A 23,421-nucleotide genomic window follows, 5' to 3' on the forward strand; every position below is an offset into this window, starting at 1 on the left:
GGGGCGGGACAGATAATACAGCAGGTAGAGTGCTTGCCTTGAATGTGGCAGACCCGGGTTTGATCCCTAACATCCAGGAGGAATACCTGAGTGACCCCAAAACCAACCATCCTCTCACACTCACCCCCCCAGAAAAAGAAAAAAGAAATGTTGAATGACCAGCTGAATGTTCCAAGGAAAGCTACATGATTTTTCTTGCTCTAATTTGAAGGCTCACCAGATATTTAAGGCTAGGTAATCTGATGGCCGAGATGACTGTATTCAAGTAAAATTGTAATAGGAAGAGCAATTTGCTTTTTAGATTTAACTCAAATTGTCTACTGATATTATTTCTAAGCCGGGGATGGAATTGACTCATTACCAAGGTTCAGTTCTCTAACCCCAAGAACTACTCTGACGCTTTACCTGAGATAAGCATTGTTTGAGGAAAGGTGAGCTTTTGGTGAAATGTCCTGGAACGTCTTTCTTTATCTTAGTTCTTGCATAAAGCAGGTGCTAATCTGAGAAAGTTGATGCTCCCACTTCTGCCCACTGACCTCTATGCTGAAAGGATTAGTCAGATTAGATAAGAATTTGTTCCAAGCAGGTTTTGCTCCCCTCCTCCCAGTGTCAGGGATGGAACCTACAACCTTGCATAAACACTATCACAAAAAGCAGTTTTTGCAGATTAAAAAAGAGAAGGACATTTTTAGAGTGGGTGGGTGGTAGTCCGGTGGGCACCGAAGTGATCAGTGAATTTCCTTGTGAGCTGGTCCCCTGAAATGACACTCCTTTGTACCTGTCTTGTCTCCTTTATGTCTTTCCTCCTGGCTGGGCTTCCTGTTATCTGATGTTATTTATCACCCTGGTCCCTTTTCCAGTGAGTGAGATTAAAATGACCAAATTAGATGAACTTCAGATTAACTAGTTTTTTTGGCACTCCATACTTTCACTCCCACTATATGAAAACCATAGGGGGCAAACCAGGCCTTCTGCATGCAAATCAGGTACTGGACCCATGAGGCTATTTCTACAGTCTCATAACACTGAGGACTTTAGGAAGAAGAAAGGAAAAGTTAGTGACAAATATTACCACCCCTCAAAAAAAAAGTATAATTTAAGTAACAGCTTAAACTAGTGTCACTGTCACTGTCACTGTCATCCGATTGCTCATCGATTTGTTTGAGCGGGCTCCAGTAACGTCTCTCATTGAGAGACTTATTGTTACTGTTTTTGGCATATCCAATATGCACGGGTAGCTTGCCAGGTTCTGCCACACCGGCTCAATACTCTCGGTAGCTTGCCGGGCTCTCTGAGAGGGGAGGAGGAATCGAACTCGGGTCGGCTGCATGAAAGGCGAACGCCCAACCGCTGTGCTATCGCTCCAGCCCTAAACTAGTGTATTATTGTTATTTTTGTTTGTTTGGGAGCCACACCCAGAAGTGTTCAGTGCTCACTCCTGGCTCTGTGCTCAGGGGAATCACTCCTGGCAGGGCTCCGGAGACCATATGAGGTGCTGGGGAATCCAGCCAGGGTTGGCACATGCAAGGAAATCACCCAACCTACTGTACTATTGCTCTGACCCAATCTTTCTGCATTAAGGCCCTTCTAATGACATGAAAGTTTTCCCAAATACACTTTTTTTTTGGAGCGGGGAAGGCATTTTGTTCCCCATAACGGTCTTTTCTGCATAGACCATAATTTAAAAACAGTGCATTGAGATGAGATTTTAGGCTTTAATCTTCCAGTCACTGTCACTGTATCACTGTCATCCCATTGCTCATTGATTTGCTCGAGCGGGCACCAGTAACGTCTCCATGTGAGACTTGTTACTGTTTCTGGCATATCGAATATGCCATAGGTAGCTTGCCAGGCTCTGCCGTGCGGGTGGGATACTCATAGTAGCTAGAGCGATAGCACAGCGGATAATCTTCCAATATTAAAAAAAAATTTGGTGCTGGAGTGGTAGCACAGCAGGTTAGGAATTTGCCTTGCATGCGGCCAACCCAGGTTCGATTCCCAGCATCCCATATGGTCCCCCTGATGTAGGCGGTTAGACAGGAAAAGGCCCTAGTCTATGAAACTTAGGTCAATAGAGCTTTTGGGAGGAAAATCCTAAGACTGATCTGCCCTGTGGATACAGAAAACAGACCTGATAAGACCTTCATCAGACCCTGAGGAGGTTGAGGTTGGACCCCTCCCCATGAAGTTCCTCAAACTCTCGGACCTCTCCCTTAATCTGATTCATCATCATCATCATCATCATCATCATCATCATCATCATCATCATCATCATCATCATCATCCCGTTGATCGTCGAATTTGTCCAGCAGTCTCAGCAACCTCTCCATTCGTCCTATCCTTGAGATTTTAGAAGCCTCTTTCTACTCAGCCTTCCCAACAATAACGCATTGGAGGCTCTTTCAGGGTCAGGAGAATGAGACCCAGCTTGTTGCTGGCTTTGGCATATGAATACACCATGGGAGGCTTGCGAGGCTCTCCCATGTGGGCAGAAAACTCTTAGTAGCTTGCCAGTTTCTCCCAGAGGGAGAAGTAGGTTGATATCTGATTAATTCAGCCAAAAGAAGATCATCACAACTCCCAACCTCCCTGGTAACCTCCTTAGCAACGGACTTTTACCTGGGAAGGAGCCCCACATGGGGGCAGGTTGGAGAAACCCTATAAAGCCACCTTGAACAAGGGCGGCGCAGATTCTGCCAGAGCCATGAGCTGCTTGTGCCCATGTAACCAAGCACGTGTGGCGCCTGAGCACATGTGGCGCCTGCATCTTCCCTCTTGAGATGTGGACTTTCATGCTTTCGTGTCTAATGCTAGGATGTATGTAGGGGCTCTCTCTGCCCTTGGAGAAGCCATGTTCTCTCGAGTGCATTACTCTCTCTCTCCCCCTCCACACCTTAAAAACCCTCCAAATAAAATCTATTTATTTCACTGCTTGTCTGCTCCTGAAATTCCTTTCTGGGAGGCGAGACTAGAACCCAGTAACCCTGAGTCCGGGTGGCAGAGGCAGTTGGGGAGAAAGTGACCATCTTTCTCCTCCCCACTTCACATAACTCGTGGGGCCCACCGACATCACCCTGAGCACCGCCAGGAGTAATTCCTCAGTGCAGAGCCAGGACTAACCCCTGAGCATTGCCAGATATGACCCAAAAAGCCAAAAAAAAAAAAAAAGAAATTCAGGCAATTATCTATAGTTGACTAAATTTTAAGTCCGAATCTGAATAAAATCACAACTGTTTTTGGTTTTGTTTGGTTGTTTTTTGCTTTGGTCTTGGTGCCTGAGATCAAATTCAGGACCTCATACACAGTGACATATAGTTGACCACTGAGTTACAATAACCTCGGTTTCTACCTTTTACAATTTTTACCAGTATTCTTAGGTCACAGGTCCCAAAGTGATTATATTTCCAGAGGGAGGATCCTGGGGAGAAAGCCCAACCTAAAATAAATTGAATTGAATTCAACATTAAAACCCCTCAAATGGACTGGAAAGATTGTCCAGCGGGTAAGGCACTTGCCTTGCATGCAGCCAACGGCAGTTCTATTGCCGCATCCCAGATTGTCCTCCAAGTACCACCAGGAGTAATTGCTGAATGCAGAGCCAGGAGCATCACCAGGTGTGGCAAAAAAAGTTAAATTAAATTAAAAAAACAAACAAATCAGGTCTTCTGAAAGCAGAGCCTGGCAAGCTCTCCATGGCATATTCAATATGCCAAATACAGTAACAATGATGGGTCTCATTCCCCTGACCCTGAAAAGAGCCTCCAACACAGCACCGCTGGTAAAGAGAGGCTGCTAAAAGCTCAGGGCTAGGACGAATGGAGACGTTACCGGTGCCTGCTCAAGCAAATTATTGATCAATGGGATGAAAGTGTTGATGATGATGATGAAATCTTCTGAACAGGGAAGGTAGAAAATGTTGAAATTTTCCTTATCTTGTTCTTCCCCCACCCCCCATCTGTTCTTAAGATAAGCACAGTTTAAAGCCTTAATTAGAAATCTTTGTCAGTTTAAAGCCTTAATCAGAAATTTTTGTTCAGATACAGAGTGTAATTTCAGGGGACTGAGATTGCCCAAAGGCTATCATACCACCCAGATGCAGAAATTGAGGCACCACCCAAAGAAGATGAATCCCTCTCAGAAAAGAAGTTCCAAAAAAGACAAAAAGTCATGTTAAGATTATGATTTAAAAACATAGAGCCCAAGGCTCATCCCCTGGGCCACACCCTAATAAAGCCCCAGGTGCGGCCGGCTGGGGAAAGCCCAGCTGCAAAAACACCTCTGCACAGGCACGTAGGTGCCTCTCTGTCTTACCGATTTGCCCGTTCTCAGCCTGAAATGTGTACGCCCTCCCCCTCTCTCCCTCTATTTGTTGTGCCCGAATTTCAGGTCCCCCAATTGCAGAGAGGCCAAGTCCACACACGATAATGCAAAAGCAAAGAAACTTTATTGCTAGCCCGAGCCAGTGCTAGCCCGACCTAGGGTCCAAGTCTCTTCCAACACAGTGGAGTCTTGACAAGGACCCCGACTCCCAATCACGAGCATATATAAACTATAGGGTTTATATATAATATATATGTAATATTATGATATATATTATATATAAACTACAGGGTTCAGTCAAGAAGCAGTTTATATACTGACCTATTTTCAGCATTGCCCTATGACAACAGTGGTCAGCAATTAGACAGCAGGTACCAGTAACGGTTTAGGGTTCTTTCCAAGAAGGGTGAGGCGACCCCTCATGACTGGCCAGATCCAGCTGGCCAGTTTCTTCTCTAGGTGAACTACTCCACTGGGAGTTTATCAGGAACTGCAAGTCCTGCACTGGGGAAACAAACTGAGGCCTAGTTGAGACTTCATGTTAGCTGAGGCTTGTCCTGGCTTCTGAGGCCTCACATATTTCTGCTTTTGGGCCTCACATATTTCTCCAAAGAAGATAATTTTGCTTTACTCTTTCATCTCCTCCTTTCTTGCAAAGAGCAATTCCTTGCTCCCCCTGAGTCTCTGGTTCTCGGGAACTGGCGTGGTAGAGATCCGTTGTGCTGTGTAGACCCAGTGGAGTCCAGGTATAAGTCGGTGGGTGGGAGATTGGCAGGGTACAGGCATCGATGCCAGCTCTACCAAGGCACCTCCCCTGAGACCGAGATGGGTCGAGCAGAGATCGGGAGTGCTCTTCTCTTGAGGCGACCTTCCTTGTTCCCTGCAACACTTGGTGTCAAGCGACCTGCAGTATGGGTTGCCACCCACCCAGGCACCCACTTACTTTGGTAGAAGTCATTTCTTCCATCTGCAAAATTGAGAGAGAGAGAGAGAGAGAGAGAGAGAGAGAGAGAGAGAGAGAGAGAGAGAGAGAGAGAGAGAGAGAGAGAGAGAGAAAATCAATACTTTCAAAATGTCACTTCCCAAATCGACTGCGTTCAAGTCAGGCCAGCAAGATAGCTCAAGATAGTACAGGCTTCGCATGTAGGAGACAAGGGGCATCTTGGCAACAAAATGGTCCCCTGATAATCCCTGAAGTACTGAGCCTCAAACAGCATAAAGCATGGCTGGATGTGGCCCCCAAACAAAATTAATAATGATGATGATTATTATACTGATGATGGGACTGGAGCAATAGCACAGCGGGTAGGGTGTTTGCCTTGTATGTGGCCAATCAACCCGGGTTTGATTCCTTCCTCCCTCCCTCTGGGGGAGCCCAGCAAGCTACCGAGAGTATCCCGCCCACACGGCAGAGCCTGGCAAGATACCCGTGGTGTATTCAATATGCCAAAAACAGTAACAACAAGCCTCACAATGGAGATGTTACTGGTGCCCGCTTGGGCAAATCTATGAACAATGGGATGACAGTGCTACAGTGCTATACTGATGCTGCTGCTGAATGTCAATCTCCGAACACTCCCTAAGAGTCTCACTCATTAATTCACCAGTCAAGCTTCCAGGAATGAGAATTACTCCCATCAAATTCTGGAAATTCTGATAAACAGGCTTAGTTTCCTGAATACTTTGCTCAAGATGCTGCCCCAAAAAAGAGTATTACTCTTGGTTTTCAGCATCTTGATATTCTCAACAAGACCCTTCATCTTCTTTTTTTTTTGGGGTCACACCCGGCAATGCACAGAGGTCACTCCTGGCTCTGCACTCAGAAATTACCCCTGGCGGTGCTCAGGGGACCTGGGAATCGAACCCGGGTCGGCCGCGTGCAAGGCAAGCGCCCTACCTGCTGTGCTATCGCTCCAGCCCCAAGAGACACTTCATCTTCATTTTACACTGGATCTTGCAAAGCCTATGGCGGGAGTACAGTGCTTTATCCTTCTGGGTATTTCAGAGGCCGGAAAAATGGGGTCTTGTATATGTGAGTCCCTGAGTTCCATCTTTCACAAAATAAAACAAAGAAAACCAACAAAGTCTGCACACATAAACAAAATATACTTTTTTTTTTTTTTTTTAACGTAGGGGCCTGAGCCCCTACGGCAGGTAGGCTGCTTGCCAGGTTTGTTCTAGGCACCCTCAGGTATCTGAGCTCCACCAGGAGTTATCCAAGAACACAGAGCCAGGAGTAAGCCTGAGGACTGCCAGGTGTGGCCCAAACCCTTCCCCTAAACCCCTTCATTAAAAAAAATTAGCAACATGTACACCTCCTATGAACAAAAAGACTCAGCAAAGGTGAGTAACTCACCATGTGGTCTTAGACATCACCTTGCAATAGTTAACACGGAAGACTTTGGTTTTTGGTTTTCTTTCTCTCTTTTTTTTTTGTTGGGGGTCACACCCGGTGATACTCAGGGGTTACTCCTGGCTCTGCACTCAAGAATCACTCCTGGCAGTGCTTGAAGGATCATATGGGATGCCAGGGATCGAACCTGGGTTGGCCAAGTTCAAAGCAAACGCCCTCCACACTGTACTATGGCTCTCTGACCCCTCTTCCTTTCTTTCTCTCTCTTTCTCTCTCTCCTTTCCTTCCTTCCTTCCTTCCTTCCTTCCTTCCTTCCTTCCTTCCTTCCTTCCTTCCTTCCTTCCTTTTCCTCCCTCCCTCCCTCCCTCCCTCCCTCCCTCCCTCCCTCCCTCCCTCCCTCCCTCCCTCCTTCCTTTCTTTCTTTCTTTCTTTCTTTCTTTCTTTCTTTCTTTCTTTCTTTCTTTCTTTCTTTCTTTCTTTCTTTCTTTCTTTCTTTCTTTCTCTCTCTTCTTTCTTTTTTGGTGGAAGGACCACTCTGCAGTGCTCAGGAAATCATATGTGATACATACATGATTCCAACTATAAGTGGATTTTTCCTGCTGTCTTGGGTTCTTGAGAATTAGGCAGGGTTCCTGTGGCAGAAATAGGTGGTTGAACTGGGCAGGACTTTTGTAACCAGATAGTGGCAAGGTACTGAGGCGAGGAATCGCTCCCATGTGCACAAGCACGTGGCTGTTGCCACAGGAAAGCTGGAAACCACTGGAATACAGTCCTAGATGGTCCCAGCAGCAGGTTACAAAGCAGCAAACCCCAGCAAGGAGACCGGTGACAGTGTTCCTCTGAGCTAGGTGGATTCCAGATCAGGAACAGACAAGTGAGAACTGCATAGGGACGAGACTGGGTCATGTGCACTGGAGGCGACCGGGGCATAGTAATTAGACCAAGGAGAGATATAAGATGAATGATGTACCTGGGAACCAGGGCCCACCGAGTTAATCTCTATAATATACTTTTACTTCTTAAGCATCTGGGTTTTGGGTGCCCAGGTGGATGGCAATCCTTATTGCAGGTCGCTTGGCTCCTGGTCATTTCACCAAGCGTTGCAGGTAACTTAGGAGAAGTGGGGCACAGCGGGTAGGGCATTTGCCTTGTACGCGGCCAGCCTGGGTTCGATTCCCAGCATCCCATATGGTCCTCCAAGCATTGCCAGAAGGAATTCCTGAGTGCACGAGCCAGGAGTAACTCCTGTGCAATGCCAGTTGTGAGCCAAAAAGACAAAAAAAAAAAAAAAAGATTTTAACTCCAAATCAGTTTTATTGACTCCACGGTAAATGATGGTTACTCTTGGAACTTCTTTCTGCAAATTGTCTCTTCACCAAACTGCAACCTCCCGCTTTGGGGATTTGTTCAGGGTAATGACTAGCGAATTCTGACTCAATTACCCTGACTACTATATGGGAATGGAGTGATAGCACATCGGGTAGGGCATTTGCCTTGCACACGGCCGGCCTGGTTTCGATTCCTCCGTCCCTCTTGGAGAGCCCTGCAAGCTACCGAGGATCCTGCCCGCACAGCAAGCCTGGCAAGCTCCCCGTAGCATATTTGATGTGCCAAAAACAGTAACAACAAGTCTCACAATGGAGACGTTACTGGTGCCCGTTCGAGCAAATCGATGAACAACAGGACGAGTGGACAGCGCTAACAGTGCAGTACTAACTATCTGGGATGTAAATTCTGAGTGTAGCTGTGCATTATCACACTATTTCAAGATTAACAAGGAACCTCTTTGTATCCTGGAGTTTAATGTTCAGCACAACAAATGCTCTTTTTTTGAGGGGATGGTGGCGGGGCCTCACAGTTTTCTTTGTGTGGGTGATTGCTTAAGTAGACCAGATGCAATCTTGAATTTTTTCTTACTAATAAGTTAACAGGTTTTTAAACTAACAGATGCAAAAAGGTTACTTATGAAACTGCTTTTTTCCCCTTATGGATTGTCTTCACTTTTACTTCCTGTTTCCTTTCTCCATATGTATGGCTCTTTTTGTTTTGTTTTGTTTTCTTTAAATAAGGTCCCTTGGGACCAGAGAGATAGTACAGTGGGCAGAGATGTTTGTCTTGTATGCTTGCTGACTTGGTTCCCCAGCACCACCAATAGCGATCCCTGAATGCAGAGCCAGGAATAAGCCCTGAGCATAGCTAGGTGTGACCCACCCCCTCTCTAATAACCCCCCCCCAACCTGTCCAAATAGGGGCCATGAGTTCAATCCCAGTGCTTCCCCATACACAGCCCAATCTGGCAGCTCTGCTGTTTGTGACCCCTATGCTCCAGGGATTTCCAGCCATCCTGTCATGGGGCTGTGTTAGCACCCAACTAAAGGAGTGTGGCCTTCCAGGGATGTTCAAGCACATGGTCACTTCTATACAACACAGTCATAGAGCTTCAAGGAAATTAGGCAAGAAAGGTGCCGGAAAGATAGGATAGCAGGTTGGGTGCTGGCCTTGCACACGGCCCACTCTGACATGCCAAACGGTCCCCTGAGCCCTGCCAGGAGTGATGGCTGAGCGCAGAGCCTGGAGAAAACCCTGAGCACTGCTGTGTGTTGCCCAGAAACCAAAAAGGGAAAAAGAAAGGGGGAAAAAAATGAAAGAAATGAGGCAAGTGAAAGAACACAAGACATCCAGACTAGACAGGAGAGGGACAGATACACAATGACCTCTCTCATGTGTGGGGTATGAAGAACCGTAGTAGGGGCTGGAGTGATAGCATAGCGGGTAGGGCGTTTGCCTTGCACGCGGCAGACCCGGGTTCGAGTCCCAGCATCCCATATGGTCCCCTGAGCACCGCCAGGGGTGATTCCTGAGTGCAGAGCCAGGAGTAACCCCTGTGCATCGCCAGGTGTGACCCCAAAACCAAAAATAAATAAATAAATAAAGAACCGTAGTAGGGGTGTAACAAATACCCAAAGCCAACAAAAGCTGGGAATTGGGCTTTTGTAGGAAGTTCACCACAGGGGAGAGGAGGGGGTGATTAGGATGAGGGGTGACATAGAGGGAAGGGTGGAGGGGAGTGAACACTCCAGGGGAGGGAGGTGAGGGATTGTGTCATGCATAATATCCTACCATTAGTAGGATTGTAAACCACCACAGTGCCTAAAATAAAATAGAAAAAAAAAATTTTTAAGCCCATGTTCTCTCTTAAACATCTCTCTCTTCTCTGCCTTGTCTACTCTGGAGAATACCAAATTCTCTCTTGAGTATGTATCTCTCTCTCTCTCTCTCTCTCTCTCTCTCTCTCTCTCTCTCTCTCTCTCTCTCTCTCTCTCTCTCTCTATCCCTTCACATCTTTCTAATTTTTTTTTCAATAAAATTGTTGTCGGGCTATGGGTTGCGGAAATAGAGTGAATTTGATAAAAGGCAAAACTTTCAGTGGTAGGGCTGGAGAGACGGCAAGGGCTTTGCCTTGTATGTGGCCAGTCCGAGTTCAATGCCAGCACTCCATATGGTCCCCTGAGCCCTGCCAGGAGCAATCCCTAAACACAGAGCCAAGAGTGAATTCTGAGCACTACTGAGGTGTGGCCCAAAAGCAAAAAAAAAAAAAAAGTTTTTAAATTTAAAAAAAAACCAAACCCTTAAACTTTTCAGTTATAAGAGGAACAAGGTTTGAGAATCACAGTACTCTATTCTGGAACTGAAACTTGCTAGGGAAATAGAATTTAAGTGTTCTCACCCTCCCTACAAAATGTAAATATATGACATAATAGGGGTATGTTAATTAACTTGACTGGAGAGTTATTTTATGTATATGTCCATCAAATTGTCACCTTGAGAGCTTTTAAAATGTTGTAATTGTCAATTCTTCCTCAAGATTATAATAAAATATAATAGATAAAGCATTCTGTAGGGTTGGAGAGGTAGTACAGCGGGTGAGGCACTTGCATTACCTGCAACTGGCCTTCGACCCCCCACATGGTCTCCTGAGAACTTCCAGGAGAGATCCCTGAGCTCGGAGATAGGAAGGAGAAACTCCTGAGCTCAGGCATGTGTGGACCCAAAACTTATAATAAATAAGCATTATAAGAAATTATAATAAAATAACAAATATTATAATTAAAATGTTTTTGCGGGAAATTTGGTTTTGGGCCACACCTAGCGATGTTCAGGGGTTACTCTGGCTCTGCACTCAGAAATTACTCCTGGGGGTGCTTGGGGGACCAGAAGGGATGTCTGGGATCGAATTGGGTTGGCTGCATGCAAGGCAAACACCCTACCCACTGTACTATCGCTCTGGCCCAATATCACTTTATCACTGTCATCCTGTTGTTCATAGATTTGCTTAAACGGGTGCCAGTAACGTCTTCATTTCTCCTTGTGGCATGCCAGTGTAGCCCAATGGTGTCTGCTCACTCCAGGAACACGAAAAGTTTGGGCATGGCACAAACAAAGAAGCAAAAAACCCTGTGTGCAGGTCCCAAAGAGCAGAGCTGGTGTCACTAAGCAGGGCACATGTTAAGGATCATGATTAAGGCACATGTTAAGGACCAGCCTCATGCTTGTAAGGCAAGTGCTTTTAACCACTGAGCCATCTCCTGGGACCAATCCACACATTGGTTATTTAATTATTATTTTGGGGCTTGGGGTCCCAACCAGCTGATGCTCAGTTCCTCCTGGCTCGCTTCCTCACCGTGGTCCTTAGGTAGCTGAGCAGTGCCAAGGAATGCCTGGCTTCTTGCACGCATGCGTTTGCCTGTCAGACTTTCTCTCCAGGCCTATCCTCACTTTTAAACAAGCTCACAGAATGGTCACTGTCACTGTCACTGTCCTCCCGTTGCTCATCGATTTGCTCGAGCGGGCACCAGTAACGTCTCCACTGTGAGACTTGTTGTTACTGTTTTTGGCATATTGAATACACCATGGGGAGCTTACCAGGCTCTGCCGTGCGGGCGCAATATTCTCGGTAGCTTGCCGGGCTCTCTGAGAGGGGTGGAGGAATCGAACACGAGTCGGCCGCGTGAAAGGGGAATGCCCTACCGCTGTGCTATCACTCCAGCCCTCACAGAATGGTAGACACAAGAATTTAGTTTGTTAGAATGATCCTCCATGTCTACAATGAATTGCTTCGCTAGGATACAGCAGGTAGGGAGTTTGCCTCACCTGTGGACTACCGGGGTTCAATTCTTGGCACCCCATATTGTCTCCTGAGCATTCCCAGGAATGATTCCTGAGAGTAGGGCCAGGGGTGAACCCAGAGCACGGCGGGTGTGGCCCCCAAACCAATAATAAATAAAATTAAATTTCAATTAAGTAAGTATGAATTGCTTGGGCAGGATAGTCCAATGCATGTGAGCACACACTTTTCATGCAGGAGGCCCAGGTTCTACCTCCCAGCACCATCCCTGGGCACATGTGGCCTCCAATAAAACCAAGACGAAACAAAATTGAAAAATGGACTGCTTAGAAATTTTCAAAGATAAAAATAGGGGACTGGAGTGATAGCACAGCGGGTAGGGTGTTTGCCTTGCACGCAGCAGACTAGGGTTCGATTCCCAGCATCCCACATGGTCCTCCGAGCACTGCTAGGAGTAATTCCTGAGTGCAGACAGAGCCAGGAGTAATCCCTGTTCTTTGTCGGGTGTAACCCAAAAAAAAAAAAAAAGGATAAAAGTAACGTAGTTTAGATAACCAATATAGCTATTTGACATCATTTAATTGTAACTATGTGGAATATTGATATTTATGTATTTTTATTCTAACTTTGCCATATACATTGCTAGATTATTTTCACAGTAGATATTAACATTAGACCTCAATGCTTCTGAATCCAATTATTTGACTGCATCAAATTATTTTATATTTAGGGGCTCATAATTCCTTGCTCATAACTCTGCTGAGGTATCATTCCTGGTGGCTAGTGGGATGCAAGGTGCCATGTGCTGTGCCAAGGTCTGAACTGGATTGGCCCTAGGTATGGCAGGTGCTTTGACCTTGTAATATCTGGCCCCTTGATTTATTTTAAGCTGAGTAAACTGGTAAAATAACTTATGAGGAAAGGGCTCTCTGACCTCCCCTTTCTATTGCCAAACAAGTCAAAAGAAATATCTTTCTTCTTACAGTTTTTACTGAGCTGTAATTGACTTTAACTTTGTGGAAGTGAAAAGTACAATATAATGATTTGATGTATGTATACACTGTGAATGGTTACAGTAAGTTTAGATGTCATCCACTGTAGGATAACATTGGTTTGTCCTTCCTCCCTGCCACAGAGAGCTTAGGTTTAAGTGCTCTGGAGACACTCCCCGTCTGGAGACACTCCCGTTCCTCTGTTTATCTGTAACTCTTCTCTGTGCTCTCCTCCCCAACCAGTTATTCACCTTTTCCCCTAATCAGATTCTGTTAACTTGTAAGATAAGATCCTTCTAGACATTGAACTTGTATTATAAGTTAAATATTGCCTTTCTCTCTTTTACATAGTTTACTTTAAAGCAATGTCCTTTCTGTATGGACACAGGAAGACAGTTAATATTATGCTCTTGTAACTTGGGAGTTGATTGACTCCGATTAATATTTACTCCTGGGCATCTGCTTTCTCTACTCAGTTGCCCTTAGTTCCTAGCACCCCAAAAGCAGGGTCTCAACGAGGTACTGAAAGGAGCCAGGGCAAGCTGTGAGCTACCCTGGCATCGAAATGGGCCAGGTCAAAGCGCCACAATACTCAACTATAAGTTGAGGTCATGATCATGGACAAATGCTGTCATGATCCAAAAGTAACGAGGAGACTAGGACCCTGCTGGGGTTAGGAAGACTAACCTGGCCTGAGGACTGTGGTCTGGAATGTATAGTGAGATGTCCCCAGGAAGAACCAAACTTTAAGTTTATATATCTTTTACTGTGCTCATAGAGAATGACATTGCTAAAAATATTAGAAGTAGATTTATTACAACTATTTAAATGGATTACTAGGTGAGGAAGGAAGAAAGCGATACACCCTTGTTTGGATCCCACCCTTGAGCAGATCTCCTAGTAATTTGGAGTAATCTCCTGAAATGAGATTTTATCCTTAGGAGTGGTCTTACCTCCCTTTGTTGATTTATTAACGTTCCAACCCACCTTTGTGTTACCACCACGTGTGATTGCTATATAAACTCAGACTAGGAGAAGTAGGGAGAAGACACAGAAGCAGAGCACAAGGCAAAACAGAATCAGGGAGTCATCAGAGCCAGAAGCAGGGGAGAGAAAGAGCACAAAGTGAGTGAGAGCCAGTCAGGAGTAAGGGTCAGAGTCAGAAGTAATAGACAAAGTCAGAAGTGAGAGCGAGAGGGCGGAGAGACAGAAGCAGAAGGGGAATGGAGATGGGAATAAACTGCAATTGATACCGACCAGCCTGGCACTCGTTCCTTCCCTTGCCTGCCCATCTCCAGCAGCCTCCCTGGGTGGGGGAAGCGGCTGGAGACTACAAACGTCGGGAGAGATAGAGCCCCGCTGCCCTTTGTGAACACACAATCCATCACTTGAGAACAGTCTTCGAACAATACCAAGACACCCGGACAAACAGACTCACTAAAGTGGCCCTCACCTTCCTCCAATTTCCCCATGTATGCCTTAGTCATTTTCCCACAATTTGCTGCCCTTTGGTCTTGTCACATGATGAAAATTTTCAGTCTTTGTGTTAAAATCTGAATTAGCTTTGGGTCTAATGCCTCTTTTAGGCTTTCATTTTATTTTTGAAGATTCCTGGCATGGACTGGAGAGATAGTGGGTTGGACACTTGCCTTGCATGAGACCAACCCAGATTTGAATCCCCAGTAGCACATATGAATTCCCCTTTACTCAGGCGTAAACCCTGAGAACTACTGGGTGTAGCTACCCCCTCTCTCCCTCCCCCCAAAATATCCCAAACCTAAAAACAAACAAAACCCTGGGCGCATGTTAAAATAAAAACTACCTTTTTGTGTTTTTTCTCCCGTTAATCTGTTTCATGTCACTTTGATTTTTCAGCCAAGCACAGGATCCAAGAGAGCAGTTTTCCTTCCCCAGTATAAATGTAAGGAGATGAACACAGGGGCTGGTTTGACCTTACCTGATAGAACTCTGATTGGCAGTGTGCAAAGCAGGCACCTCACCCGCTGTCTTATCCCACCCTCCAGACTGTACAATTTGTTTTTTTGCCCTTTAAAATTTGAAAGTTAAACCTTTATTTGCTCATCACTTTAAATACTTCTTCAAATCTCATTGGCTCTTGACTTGCATATCACAATAGAGGCTACATGTGTCTGTGAGACTAAGTCTAGTATCATCATATCAGCAACACATTGTAGCATCACTGAAGTCTTATTCTGGCCACCACTAGATTATGAATGTTACTCACCGGGTGATGTATTCTTGCCAACAACATCTGATAATTGTAGAGATTACTACATTAGACTAATTGTGACACTGGGTACTGCTGGCTCACTAGTGACTAGTATAGAAAAACTCTTTTCTTGGTGCTGTAGAAGATATACTCCACCCTCTCGTGGAGAAGTATAATACTATAAGAATTGAGAGAACAGAGACTTTGAAGACCCACAGCAAACACTGGGGAATATAGAATTATACTGAATTGCCCCTGGTTTTCAGGCAGTTAGTCAGAAGACAGTTTATAAGGCTTAGTTGAGATATAGTAGGTGAGAGAGGTCTGAGAAAACGGACTTGGGTCTGTAATAGTGATATTTAGATAAGGGCCAAGGACATGGGTGAAGCTAGTCAGCACACATGGGTCTTCTGAGTGGTGGCAACATCCTCGTGAGAGAATGTGTGAACATCTCAAGGAAATAGTGGTTTGTTTCATCATCTGAGAGTCAGAAATTGCAGTTTTTAAACAATCGTTCCTGTTTTGGGGTCTTGCTAGGTTATGCTCTAGGGCTGTTCCTAGCTCTGTGCTCAGGAGTGATCCCTGGCAGTGCTGGGGAACCATACGTGGTGCTGGGGATGCAAACCACAGCGGGAGAGATGCAAGGCAAGTGCCGTAACCCCTGTACTATCTCTCTAGCCCAAGGAATGGAAAGCTTTGATCTGCTAATCTGTCAAGAAGACAGAGTGCAAATAATAAAATCTTTTTTTTTCTTTTTTGGTCACACCCAGTGTTGCACAGGGGTTACTCCTGGCTCATGCACTCAGGAATTACTCCTAGTGGTGCTCGGGGAACCATATGGGATGCTGGGAACTGAATCTGGGTCAGCTGTGTGCAAGGCCAACGCCCTACCCTCTGTGCTATCGCTCAACCCCCAAAATCTTGATTGAAAATAGGCTCACATATTTGTAGAACATAATGGACTGTTCTAGAGAAAGCTTCTTTTTTTTGCCTTTTGGGTCACACCCGGTGGTGCACAGGGGTTATTCCTGGCTCTGCACTCAGGAATTACTCCTGGCGGTGCTCAGGGGACCATATGGGATGCTGGTAATTGAACCCGGGTCGGCCGCGTGCAAGGCAAATGCCCTTCCCACTGTGCTATTGCTCCAGCCCCGAGGAAGCTTCTTAAGGCATTTTTATTTTTTTTTGAAAGCAGAACATTGAGAGAGGGGGAAGAAGAGATCAGAGATCTATGAAGATTCTTTTTTTGTTGTTGTCTTCTTAAATAGCTGTCACCTTAACTTGGACTCCTTGCTATTATTATTTTTAAATTGTTATTGGGCCCACATCTGGAGGGGCTAGAAGGGTGATGAGGAGGGGATGCCAAGTCAGACCTTGAGCATTCAAGAATATAACTTTATAACTTGAGTTACATTCCTGGACCTTTTTATTAAACCTGAAACTTATTCTCATCTTTGTCCTAGGTGAATTGGTCTACTGGGTCTTGTGTGCTATTCAGAGATGCCTGTGATTATTTCCGAGGTGCTGTGGAAGTGTATGATTGTCTTCCTTGATTTCAATTTTCAGTGTTTTATCTGGGTCTGGAGAGAAAACATAAAGAGATAAGGGCGATCCATAGTCTCTTAGGACCTCAGAGAGCGCCCCAAGACAAATAATAAATCATTACCGCTATGTCTTTCATGAATTATGTAAACTTAAAAAAGGTATTCAGATTTTCATGAAAACTACCCTTTATAAGGGAATTAGCCTTTTTAAGATTAGTCCACATATATGCTTTTCTTTTTTTTTTCTTTTTATTGAGGTACTGGAGATAAAATGCTGGGTCTCACACATGCGAGCATGCCCTTTCCTAGTCAGCCACATCCCTGGCGCTTCATCTGACTAAATCTCTCTCAAGAGTAACTGAGAGGCCTTAAAATACTGTTGTGGAAAGTCTAAAATGCCAATTTTAAATCATCTTATTCAGAATGTAATTTTAGTAACTTCTTAGAGATTCTAAGCCTATTTTGCTTTTTCCTTTATATATAAGGTTTCAGAGCCTTTGGCAAGGGATGTTAAGTTTTCCTGTACTTTATATATTTTTCCTGTTGTGCTCGGAGGGAAGGACCAGTTACATGTACAAGGGTTCTTGGAAGCTTATGGATTTCCTTTCCTCAGTAACAGCAGTTTTGACAGTTAAAGAAATTATCCACTCAGAGTGTGCTAAATTCCTCGCACAAGTTAATGTGAAGAAAATACTTCTCTCTACAAACCAATTCCTGTATTTCCTTATAGAGTAAGTATGTAACTCAAACTGTTCATGTTTTCTAAAAAGTTAAAGCTCCATTGTCGCTAATCTCATTGTGGGTGCACAGACACAATAAGAGTTGAATAAATTAGCGATCCTTCATCACATTAATGAAGTTTTGAAACCATTGAGTTTTATGCACTTTAAGACAGTGGACTCACATTGAAATATAAGTAGTAGGACATAATCATAATAGCTTAGCAAGGCAATGAAAGGCAAACATGGTTTAGGGCAGAAACTTGCTAGTGCTTTTGTATTTCTTAGTTTTAACAGCGACGCCTAGCAATATACTGGCTGTTGACAAAAACAGAGCATCAGCCTATACCCCTACATTTTGAATTCTTTCCATGGTGTGTAACCTGTATCCATAGAAACAGGGAAAGGCGTTCCGCGAGCCAGGGCGGCCCCCGTCTCTTCCGATCTAAACTGCTTCCTTTTCCCGTGGAAGGCAAAAGGCAACGGGGCTCTAGGTGAGCACCCGTGCAGCGCTTTTCATATTTATTTTTCTCCGGGTCCCTGGATGCCACCCTAATGTTTTCCCGGAGCTCCGGGTTGAAGCCCTGACTCCCAAGATGCACTCACTCCGACAGCGGTCAGAGGGGCCACTTCCGGCTTGGCCGACCGCGGCTGCGCGCCCGCCGCGGCCCCATTGGTCCGGCCCGCCTCGTGTGATGCGCGTCACGGGGACGCGCAGCCGTGGGGGCGGGAAGACGCGGCGGCGGCGGCGATTGGGGCGGCGCGAGTGAGCCGGAGCCCAGACGTGCTCTCTCGGCGGCGGCGCGGCGGCGGCGGCGACACCGGGCTGGGCCCCCTCCCTCCTCCGTCCCCTTCCTCCTCCCCCTCCCCTCCGTCGTGGCTCCCCGGACTGCCACCCGGCCGACGAGGCGGCGACGCGCTGCAGGTGAGCGTCTCCCGGAGCGGCGGGTGCCGTTTCCCGCGGCCGGGGGCGAGGTGCGGGGCCGGAGGGGCCGAGCGTCCCGGGCGCGGGCCGGGCAGCGCGCGCCTCAGCCCCGGCCTCGGCTGTCGGGCGGGCGCCTCTCCCCGCGCGGGGGGCCGGGGGCCGCCCGGGACGGCCTCGCCCTGCCCGGCTCTGCCCTCTCCGTCGCTTCCCACTTCGAGGAATTTCCTCGGCGGCCGGCCGCGAACGCGCCGCCCCGCCGCCCGCCGGCCCCGCGCCCGGCCCGGCGCCCCCCGCCCCGCCCCGCCGGCGGCCCCCGCCCGGGACCCGGCTTTGCTGCTCTTGTCCCTCGGCGCCGCGGCGCTTGTCTTCTTGCCAGCGTCCACTGCGGAGATCGGGGCCGTGGGTGGGTGCTGAGGGGTCCTGGGGAGTGGACGGGAAGGGACAGCGCCCCCCCACCCCCCCACTTTCTTTACCCCCCTTCCGCCCGGCTTTTGACCCCCCGGGAATGGTTTTGCCCCTGGAATTTGGACAACTCCCCCAGCTGGCCCCGCCGCCGGGCGCCTGGCTCGCGGGCTTGCAAAGTCCGACCTGGGTTTTTGTTGTTGTTGTTGTTGTTGTTGTTGTTGCTGGGCGTGCGGGGACTTCCGTGCAAGGTGGTCGGCGTGGTGGGGGCGCCGGGCCTCGGATCTCGCGGCTGTGGAGCCGGCTCGTTCTGAAGGGAGTTGTCACAGGTCCCGGGGGCGCGCCGAGGTCAAGGCCACTCGGGCGCCGGCGCGGGCTCTGAGCCCGGCTCTGCTGGATCCCGACCGAGTGTGGGGCGGGGGTTCGAGCCCCGCTCGGCCGCGTGCGAGACCCCCAATCCCCCCCCCCCCCGTACTATTCTCCCCCGCCCGGGTTTTTGTTTTTAGACTAGATTTCTTGACCTTAAGTTCCCCCTCTCCCCGCACTCCCCAATTCTCTTCCCTGGTCCCCCGCCTCTCCACCCCTCCACCCCTCCACCCCGCCCCACCTTCCGAACAAGCCCCTTACGGGAGACTGTCGAGATGTTGTGGCACCACCGGATCATTAAAAAACAAAACCCAAAACCAAAAAATCGCACAAGACTTCGCATTGAAATGTCGAAGACAGTCGCCCTCATCACAGAGCTTTTCCTTTGGGAGGTCGTGGAGACTCTTCAGTTCTGAAGTTGGTTCTGTTAGCCAAACACAAACGCCTTTGTGCTTTCTTTCACCACCTCTGTCTCGGATTCTTCTAGAACTTCGTGGATTTTTTTTTTTTTTGGTTCCAGTTCACAGGAGCTGTGTGTCCTCTGTGGGTCTCCGCCGACCCTCCGAAGGGATTTTGTTTCCAATGCTGTTAATCATAGATGTTTCCGTCTGGTGCTGATTGTGCTGATTCGTGGCTCTCGGATCTTTCCATCAGTGCTTGAGACATGTGGTGCCAGCAGTTTGGTGCTGAATTAATATGAAGTTTGAAAAGAATTCAAATCAAAAAATTTAAATATGAAAGGCAGATTTCTTTTAGCTTCTGTTTACAACGGCCTACCTCCCAGTGTATGTTCCTTTTTTATGCTTTGGACTTAATTTGGTAGTTAAGTTTCTTCCTCTTAACTGGAGAGCTGACGATGAGCTTGTTTTCCTAAACTTGTATAAATTAATGACTTCTTTCCTGTTAATAGTTTCAGTTTAATTGGTGTACATTCTTTGGTATAGGTCACATTTTGTTTTCTAAAATGAAAGCAATTTTATGCTGTATTTCAGAGGTGGTCAGACATTCTAGCAGTGAGCCAAATCTTGCCAGCTTCCTGTTTGTGTAAATTAAGTTTTTACTGGGACACAAATACATGCATTCATTTAGATATTATCTGAGGATGCTTTTGCAGTAGAATTGAAAAGTTACAATTCTAACCATTTGACTTGTAAAATCTAATATATCTATATATTTAAGTCTAAAATATTCTACCTGAGTGACCCTTATGAGGGAAAGTTTGCTAATTCCTTAATTTTATGAAAAGCATTGCATATTAAATGTACAGAATTAGGAACAGCCAGAAAAGTATAAAGGAGAAAGTAAAAATTATCCAGAATCACAGTGTCAATCCCTCAATGTGGGTTAACATCCTCAGTAGAATTTGTTGGTGATTTAGTTGTTGGTTTGTAATTTCTTTGAAAAATACCTAATTTTTATTCGATTTTTTGGAATACATTTGTATTTTCTGCATTAAAGACCTCAAGTGTAAGTACTCGATGAAGAAGTTAGTTTTCCTAATTTGTCTTACCAGTCAAAACTTTAGAAAAATAATACTCAGAAGTAATAAATGATTGGTGGCGCACAACACCGTTTACTGAGCTCTGCATGTTACAGTGGTTTTCAGTCCCTGAGGCATGGGGACCTAACGTTGGCCACTAGACTTAAATGTACTGTGGTAGAAAGAAAGTGGTTTTCCTTTTTTTTTTTTTTTGGGTCACACCTGGCAATGCACTGGACTTACTCCTGGATTTGCACTTAGGAGTTACTGCTGGCAGTGCTTGGGGGGATGGGGGGGACGGGGACCATATGGGATACTGGGAATCGAACCCTGGCCGGCTGCTTGGGAGGCAAACGCCCAATCTGCTGTGCTATTGATCCAGCCCCAAGAAAGTGGTTTTCAATGAAACATTTTATACATACCTACAGATCATTGGTTTGTGGATCAGTGCTTTATACTTCTTTCTTTTTGTTTTTTTTGCCCGCACCCAGCCATGTTTAGGGATTACTTCTGGCTTTGCACTAAGAAATTACTCTTAGCAGTGCGCAGGGGACCTTATGAGATGCCGGGGATTGAACTGGGGTCAGTGTGTGTGATGCTAGCACTCTACCAGGTGTACTATTACTCCAGCCCCGGTAGTTTATTAATGCTTTACATACAGAAAATAAATCATTTAATACCTGTGCGACTCTAGGAGGAACTAACACAACTTTTTGCCCAAGAATATCATCTAGTACATAGAAAAAAACAAAAGAAAGAATATCATCTAGTGCAGAGCTGCTTTTCCATTTGCTACCTGTTCTCATCTGAAAAACCTATATGCAATCCCAGACATACAGCTACATCAGGTAGTTTTACAAATTAAACATTTACTGATAATAAATCATATATTTATTTTAAAACAAGTATTTAAAAAGTTTAGTCCCCCTATGTGGGGATCTGACCCAAGGCTTAAGAATAAGCCAGGATCTGGTAAACGGTGGAACTGGGATTTGAATCCTTGTAGTTTGATTTCAGCACCCATGCTCTCAGTGTGCTGCAGCGCCTCTCACAGTTCTGCTCAGTCTAGAAAGTTCAGTCTAGACGAGGTATTATGGTTTTAAAAAAATCATCAGTATACATTCTGCTTTTCTGTTTCTGTGTAGGAACATCATTATGAACAGCTGCTGTCTGTGTATGCAAAAAGATACATAAATCTTTGCACATTGACAGTTTTCAAACAAGTCAGGCTTTTAAAATTTTTCTTTTGGGGTCACCCTTAGCGATGCTCAGGGCTTACTCCTGTCTCTGCACTCAGGAATTACTCCTGGCGATGCTTGGAGTATGGGATTCCAGGGATTGAACTCCAGTCAGCCCAGTGCAAGGCTAACGCCCTACCCACTGCACTATCGCTCTAGCCCCAAGGCAAGCTCTTTTAGATAATATCTGACCCCCCAATTAAGACCTTTTAAGTTAAGATTGGTGCAAATAGTACAGAAAATTCCCAGATCACCCTCCCCTTTACTTGTTTTATAATGTCTTGAATTAATGTGGCATATGTTAGAATTGATCAGCCAGTTTTGTTACATTGTCTTTGAGATCAGTAGTTTATGTGAGCACTTTTTTTGGTATTGCCATTTTGAAAAAATGGATTAAATTTAACACAGCTTTTTTGGGTGGTTTTTCAAAATATGCTTTGATCTTTTGATGTAAATAAATACTCATTTTTTGTGTTTTTTGGACACATTCCCATGATTCTCAGGACTTATTCCTGACTCAGGGTTCACTACTCACAGGCTTTGGGGACCATGTGTCAGGGATTGAACCCTGGTAGGAGGAAACCTGGGTAGGATGCGTGCAGTGCAGGCTCCCTGCCCATTGTACTGTCACTCTGTCCCCCAAGTAAACATTCTTAATTCAGCAATTTTCAGATTAGTAGTGCACCTTTAGCCACTAATTTTACTTTTGTATCTGGGCCACACCTGGCTGTGTTTAGGAATTACTCCTGGTAGGGCTTGGGGATAATTTGTGGTGCTGGGGATCAAACCTGGGTTGGCCACATGTAAGGCAAGCACTCTCCTTGCTGTACTATTACTCTGGTTCTAAATTATTATATATATTTTTTGTCACACGAGTCTGCGAGTCTGCTCTGGACTTACTCCTGGCTGGCTCTGTGCTCAGGGATCACTTCTGGAAGTGCTCTGGGGACCAGGTGGAGTGCTGGCAGTTGAGCCTGGGTTGGCCATGTATGAGGCAAGTGCCCTACCCACAAGTGCTCTCCCTCTCTATTCTTAGACTCTTACAAGCATGTGTCTTACAGAGCTAGCTGTTTTTCCGCTGGAGAAACTCATATTTTGACTGACTCTGGCTTCTTCATGAAGTTATAGCTTCTTGGGAAATTTCTTGCGGGTTTTCATTGGAATATTGGTGCTCATCAACCCACTTCATCTTCATCCTTCCTGAATCTGGGTACATCTCAGACTCAGCATTCTCTTCCTCTTCCTCCTTTATGGGACTTCTGTTCCTAGAAAGTAAATCTTTAGCGTTTCATTCTCTTATATTCTGCATTCTGGTTTTATATAAGTTTGCGAAGTTTTACCCCAGAATTTTCTATTGCAGCATTTGAGGATTCAGTATTTTTTGAAGAATTGAAAGTTCTTACAGACATCACATTCTGTTTTGTTGTTTTGTTTGGGGCCATACCCAGCGGTGCTCAGGGAGTCGCTTCTGGAAGTCTCAGGGGACTAGGTGGGGTGCCGGGCATCAGACCCGATGCATGTTGACTGCATGCAAGGTAAGTGCCCTACCCATTGTACTGTTACTCTGGGCCCAGATACCACATCTTAAATGTTGGTGTGTTTTGGTTTTCTGTTTTTTGGCTTTTGGGCCAAACCTGGCGGTGCCCAGGATTGGCTCTGCTTTCAGAAACCATTTCTGGTAGGGTTCAGGGTATCCCATGAGGTGCTGTGACTGGAACTCTGTTTGG

The 23,421-nt window shown here is 46.0% G+C and overlaps 1 protein-coding gene across 1 annotated transcript in view; it reads left to right on the forward strand.

The window, feature by feature from the left end:
- Positions 1-18,025: 18,025 nt before the first annotated feature.
- ADIPOR2 (adiponectin receptor 2) overlaps positions 18,026-23,421 on the forward strand; it is a 70,278-nt gene continuing 64,882 nt past the window's right edge. The window contains exon 1 of the mRNA XM_055142200.1: positions 18,026-18,208. The gene's annotated coding sequence lies outside the window, so the exon portion shown is untranslated. The remainder of the gene's footprint in view (positions 18,209-23,421) is intronic.

The sequence above is a fragment of the Sorex araneus genome, chromosome 6 (genome assembly GCF_027595985.1).
Source record: "Sorex araneus isolate mSorAra2 chromosome 6, mSorAra2.pri, whole genome shotgun sequence".
Lineage (NCBI taxonomy): Eukaryota > Metazoa > Chordata > Mammalia > Eulipotyphla > Soricidae > Sorex > Sorex araneus.